Below are 6,914 nucleotides of genomic sequence, written 5' to 3'. Positions count from 1 at the left end.
TGTAATTGTATCGTAATGCACTATTAACATCAAAAAACATCTAAACTAAAAGCCGTAAACCTTGAGATACTTGCATGTTTTCAGGATGTTTCTGAGACTTAGTTTATTGTATGGTCATGGGAGAGGGGCATTTTGTATTTACAGCAGCTAGCTGGCTAGAGCTCTCCGCTTTGTTCTCCGATCCTGAGGTTAACGATTTTCCGTCGTGGGAGGCGGGGGGAGAGGAGCGGCAGAATTAGGATTCAGCTCCTATCCTCAGCGCAGAGTGGCTGTCTGCTGCCTACCCAGCAACCCCAGCGCTTTGTGACAAGGAGATGGATGATATCTGCAGCCTGGCCGGCCGCTCGACAGGAGGAGAGGGACACACACACACACACACACACACACACACACACACACAAACATACACACATACACACACACCATTGTAGGGAAGTCTACATAGACTTCCATGCATTTTATGTATTTTATGCAGATCTAACGATGATTTCTATCCCCTACCCCTAAACCTAACCCTCACAGAAACCTTTTTGCATTTTTACATAAAAAAAAAAAAACATTGTTTAGTACGTTTAATAAGCCATTTCCCTTGTGGGGACTGCCTGGGCCCCACAAGGTAGTATAAACACGTACACACACACACACACACACACACACACATCTGGAAGCACACAGGGACGGACACACACAAATTCACAAAGCCAGCAAGGTTGGGCGCAAACACTCACACGTAACTAATGCTGTGATGTTGCTGCTACAACCTTTTACATGTTTACACACACAAACTCAGTCACTTCCACCTTCATTTGTGTACACATGTCACGTTATATACATGCAGTTGTTATACTTTTATGATTTCATGTGTTAATTGAAAAAGAGATAACAATGTTACCAATTGCAATGGTGAACTGTTTTACCATTTTGATTTATGTCTTTGACCATTAATACTAAACTCTACAAAGTTGTATACAGTCAGTCAGTGCCAAATTAATAACTGGCCACTCCCAAAAAACACTGCACAAAAAAGGAGATAAGAAATATCAATATCATTTTTAAGGAAGTCCTGAACATCTACAAAAAGAGATTAAACAGGCTTTAGTGGACATTTGTGGTTTGAGAGTGTTTAAAAGTGTTTGCATTCATTTGCGTTAGCACATGTGAGTGAAGGTATATTTTTGTGCATGTCTGAGAGCTGAAAGTCAAAGGGTCTGTCTCAAATCCCCTCCTATTTTAATGCGGGATGTGTGTGTGTGTGTGTGTGTGTGTGTGTGTGTGTGGCAAACTCACCTGCTGAAACTGCTACAGTACACTTACAAAAACACAATGCTTTATTTCTGCAGTACATGCACTGTAGGATTTTTTTTCTAGTTTATTATGTATTTATTGTAATGTAAGAATACATATAGTTGCAGGAAAAATATGTGCACCCTCTGTTTTTACCTGGCCATTAACTTTGATGTGATCTTCAACAAATTCACAACAACAGACAAACACATTCTCCTTAAATAACATATAAACAGTGATACATTTTCACGTCTTTATTTAACACATCATGTAAACATAACCATACACTTTTTTAGTCCTACAACTGTTCATTAGAAAATAAATAATAATACAATAAGAATGCCTATTTAAAAAACCCAAAAGAATATAAACAACAGCTGCTCAGGTATGAATTATGGTTTGCGCAGTACATCTGGAAAAAAAAGTATGACTTACCCACGAGCAAAAAACAATGAATCATCTGCCCTCTACACCTAAAAGAGAAAATTACAGCAATTAAAACCATTAATTACAGCAATTAGTTCAAAATAACAACAAATTAATCTGACTGATTAGTTCAGACATTAATTATTTATATGGAATGAGCTTGTTTGGCTGGAATCTTTGTATATATATATATATATATATATATATATATAGAGAGCGACAAAGAGAGTGAGAGAGAGTTCATTTTAGGATGCTGAGAGAGGTTTATCTCTAACAGAGCTCACTTTGTGCTAAAGAACAAAAAGATGTCTGCTTGAGTAAGGTGTGTGTGTTTGTGGGGAGCAGGGACTCACACTGCATTTCGTCCAGGTAAAGGGAGCACCTGCGGCCACCTGTAACCACCATCTGACGGGTTAAAAGCTCTGATTAAGGAAGATGCTCAGAGCAGCCGTAGGTTCCACTGGAGTCCCATCAGCCGAGAGAAATCTGTGAGACAGAGTCTAATTATCTTCTAAAGCAAAAAGCCAGTTGTGGTTCAGTAACTCCAGTACGCTGCCAGACAGATACTGCGTTTCCTAGGCAACGCCTTCACAGCAGTACTGCAGACATCACAGAGAGAGACAGGCAGTCACAGGGTACAGAGGGCAGGGAAAAATCGTGAGTGATAGAGTTTATGAGTGACAGGCCATGTGGACCTAGCTTCTTTGGACTAGTGGTGCCAAAAATTACCTATTACATAAAGGAATAATTCACCTGAGATTTAAAACTATGTCATTATTTAGTCACCCTCTTGCCATGTTAAACCTGTATGCTATTTTTTTGCATGGAACCCAAAAGTAAATTTTTTTAAAGAATCTTTAGGCAGCTTTTGGCCATAAAATGACATTATATTCCAAGTCGTCTGAAGTCATACAATAGGTTTTGTGTATGGACTGAATTTATAGCCATTATTCACTGATAATCTTGAACTTCTCAAAGCTTGTGTCTAGCTAACATTCTGTGTCAAGGATTAAAAACTGCCACGTTGTGTTAATTTACTACACAAGTGAGAATCAATGTTGCTTTGGCTTCAGTAACGTCGCCGCACCATTGTTTTATAAAATCTGGGGATTGACTAGATGCAAGCTTTGGCGGAAGTAAAGATTATTGGTGAATAACAACTTCAATTTCTGTCCGTATCGAATACAGTCACATAGATACTTTTAAGGTGTACTTTTAGGATGTTTCTTGTCATTTTATGTCAAGAGCTCATGATTCTATAAAAAAGGCAAATCTTTGCAAAAAAAAAACCCAAAAAGCATACAGGTTTTGAACTTCATGAGTGTGAGTAAATAATGACACCCATTTCGATGACACCCAAATGCCCATGCAGTTAAACTTGTCTGTCTTTCGGTGTCTGGACATCATGACGGCCCTTTCCTATGCACCTGTTATTTCTACACCTACAGTGAGAACTGCCAATTGTCTCCTCTGACCTGTGCAGTCACCACGCAGAACAACAATCCCCAAAAACCAATACAAAAAATCAATAAAAAAAAATCTTGTTATACTGTAAATTCATCCAGCTCCTGCAGTTTCTCCCATCTGAGCTCTTAGCTCCTAATCTACTTTCAGTACCTTTATCCCAGACAAATGTTAAGTTTATTTCAACCACACACTGTTAGGGAGAACACACACACTCTTACACACCATTGACAAGCTCTTTAAATACGCAGTCCTCTATGGCTGGTCTTATCGCCTGACATTTATTGCTTAATTAATTTATTATTTTTCTGCAGTCTAAATCAAAGAAGACTGAGTGATTCTTTAACTAAATGATTCTATATCAGATTATGTGAGTTTCATATTTATAAATGTATTAGACCTGACAGTACATGTTATGTGTCTCTATGTTACATTCAGGTAACACTACCATATGTTTGTATACATTTAATACAGTTAACGCAACAGGAAATATGACCTAAGATACAAGTAAGAACAATACTTTTACAGCATTTATATGAAGTTGATTTTAAATGTTAAAATATGTTTAATACTAACTATAGGCCTATTTTAATTTATGCTTAATATACTGTAACAGCACAAACAAGATTTTAATCACTCTCATTCTCTCTTTCACACAGACACTCTGACAGACAGACAGTTTAGACAAATAAAACATTTGGGAAATTGAATATAATAATAATATTATTGATCCTAAATCATTACAGGGTTAATTCATATTTTATATTGATTGGTTCACCCTGTCTGCGCATTCAGTATGCTGGTCTATTTGACTCTCTGTATGTCTGCATGTCTATTTATCTGTCTGTCAGCAGAAGTCTATCTATCTCTGGACGTCTGTCTATCTGAAAATGCCGGCCAAACTTATCAGCCAGAAAACTAACCATTTTTTGCTCTGATACACCCATATCTGATGTACTGTCAGCCAAAAATGTAAATATGAAACTACGCCACTGAAGCTGAAACATCAGAGCCGACGCTTGCTGGACCACTGCAGAACTCGCCCATTTATTAAATAACAAAATCTTCATTCCTGGCAGGATCCAGTCTTTGTTCCTTTTCTCATCTCTGTGTGTGTGTGTGGATGAGGGAGTATTTATGGCCTTGTTCAGTTGACCAGTAGAGTGTGAACAGCTCGGAAGATTTCATCTTTACGTTGGCACTGCCAGCCTGTACTGTGTGTCAGACAGATCATAATAAATCTGTCTGGCCCTGCGGTGGGCACCAGGCTGGCGCTCGAGTGGTCGTGGCTGACTGCTTGGTATGCACAGAGCATGGCAGAGCTTCAGCTAGTGCCGGGAGCTTCGTGGCACCATCCCAGCCTGATTAGTTGGCATCCGCCATTGTTCAGCGCCAAACCAAGCAGGGGAAAAATATAATTAGAAAGAGAGAGAGAGAGAGAGAGAGAGAGAGAGAGAGAGAGAGATAGAGTAATAGAGGAAATCAGTTGTTTTGAAACTACGTTTCTAATGTTGGTAATTTAGCAAAATTAGGTTTACAAAAGTTAAACACTCCAGGGAGGTAAAGAACAAAGCCAGACACATAATGAGTTCATTTCTTAAGGAAAGAGCAAGACAGAAAATAAGCTGTGCCAATTGAACCCTGTTAAACTACAGCACTTCTGGAATTCAATGTCATTTCTTAAGACATTTCATGTGTTCAAAAAATGTGCTGACACATTGAGATCCATAAACATGGACGCCTGTGTGCTATTCCAGTAAATAAAATAATCTGCATGCCTTCTGTTCAGCTAACCTCAGACTTTGGTCCAGAAGGTTCAGAACTGTAATAAAAGTATTTAATTTTGGGATTTACAATGTGCTTTTTTTATGTGTTGTATGCATCAATTCAACCCTTCTATTGCTAAACTGAAAAAAGAAACTATAAACTCAATTCATAGAGACAGTTTAAAAAAGTGCTCATAGGAGGAGACAGCATATGTTGGTGCAATATGTTGCTCATTTATTTAAACAGCATAAATCAGACATTAAATATATACGTGCATCAGGCAAATCTTATATCAGTGGTTTAAACAAAAAACAACATAACACATGTTGTATTTGTAAGCATATGTTGAGTACAGGTGCTGAGAAAAGAGCTATTCGTTACCATTTTCACCTTCATTTAAGATAACATCTTTGCCTATGAAGTCCAGGAAAGCAGGAAAACTAAATTCAAGATTCCAGAAAGCAAAAATGTAATGTAATAGAAATATCAGACAACTTTTATCGCGACTGATAGTCTATTGTTATTTCCCCAAGTAATAGGTGGAATGTCTGAAACTGATAAATTCTACCCTTCCTCCTCCCGTCGATGCGATAAAGGTCTGTTACAGATGAGCTGCAGAGGCGATCAGACAGCCAGACAGAGCGATTAGCACGTCGACCCTCTTCTGTACACCTCACGGGCTTGCGATCAAGCAAAACATTTCAGCACAAGTACAAGTTTGAGTCTTATTGAAAATTTGCAGACCAAACCACCATCATCATTATGATGGTGAACATATAGTCAGAGACTCAAGCCAATGCCGCATCTTCATTCCCTCCTGGATTCTTTCCGGTTTCTCTTTTATCTCTTACAGACATCCGTCCCACGTCTGTCTCGTATGGAACACCGTCAGGGATCGCGTGCTCTTGCCCTCTGCCCAGGTCCCAAGAGCCTAACCTGTGATATTAGCACACAAAGCTCACAAGTTAGGGTCTCAGGGACCAGGAAGAGTGCAGCGGTGTCCGCACAGGCTAGTGGCACACACACACCCACCAAACACACAGTCACGTACGCCTGCTTATACGCCTTAGCGCACGTCCTCGTCTGTCCTCTCTGTCCGGCGAACGTCCTTCCTGCTCATTTATTAGACTTTGTCAAATTTTGTTCGGCCTATGCAAATAAGTTCTCCCAGCAGTCCCAATGGCTTAACAAGAGCTTTGCACCACACACAGTTATATGTCATGCACCAAACGCCATGCACACAAAAGCAGACGGTCAAAAACATAATTTCATCAGAAAAGGTGAAAGGAAATCGGATTGGAAGCTGTCCGTCGAACAGCGCTGACACGGATCGGGATAGTGGCAGCCCGGCTCAAACTAGCCTCTGTTGTTTGAGAAAACCCTCTGGTCAAATGGTCAGTCTGTATCTCTCTCTCTGTCTGTCTCTATCAATCCTTTTGTCAATATAGAATGTTTCTCATCCTCATGATCTCTAGTAAGCATTTACTAGCAGAACCGCTGGCCTCTGTCTGCAGCTTCAGACATGAACGTCTGTGTGTGTGTGTGTGTCTGTCTGTCTGTCTGTTTGTGTCTACATTCTCGTATCCCTCCACTGACTCCATTACACCAAAAAACATAGGAAAAATTACAACGGATCAGCCACGATTGCCGCCATTTACCCATTGTTGAGGCAAAATTAACAAAGAAACGACACAATCGGATTGGATGCTGCCAGAGCTTCTTGCAAGGCTTGTGTTAGAGCTCCATATACACCTCTCCCACACATATCCATACACCCACCCAGACGCACACTGCCTGTAACCCCCCCACCCCCCACCGACGGGCTTCAGAAATAAGTTGTGACTTTGTGAAGACGAGATCATGCAACCTCACACTGACACACAATGCTGCAAGCGAATCCAATAGTGCAGACGGCAGCCAAAACATGCATGTAATTTACACTACAAATGCACGTCTAGCACACACACACCTTT

General features: G+C 40.0%; 1 long non-coding RNA gene across 1 annotated transcript in view; it reads right to left on the bottom strand.

Moving 5' to 3' along the window:
• Positions 1 to 719: 719 nt before the first annotated feature.
• Positions 720 to 6,914, bottom strand: part of LOC127636277 (uncharacterized) — a 63,194-nt gene continuing 56,999 nt past the window's right edge. The window contains exons 3-4 of the long non-coding RNA XR_007969566.1: positions 2,064 to 2,196; positions 720 to 1,757 (exon numbers count right to left, since the gene is read on the bottom strand). This is a non-coding gene — a long non-coding RNA (uncharacterized LOC127636277). The remainder of the gene's footprint in view (positions 1,758 to 2,063; positions 2,197 to 6,914) is intronic.

This window comes from Xyrauchen texanus, chromosome 44, assembly GCF_025860055.1.
Source record: "Xyrauchen texanus isolate HMW12.3.18 chromosome 44, RBS_HiC_50CHRs, whole genome shotgun sequence".
In the NCBI taxonomy this organism is placed as follows: Eukaryota; Metazoa; Chordata; class Actinopteri; order Cypriniformes; family Catostomidae; genus Xyrauchen; species Xyrauchen texanus.
This window is presented reverse-complemented; position numbering and strand designations above follow the sequence as displayed.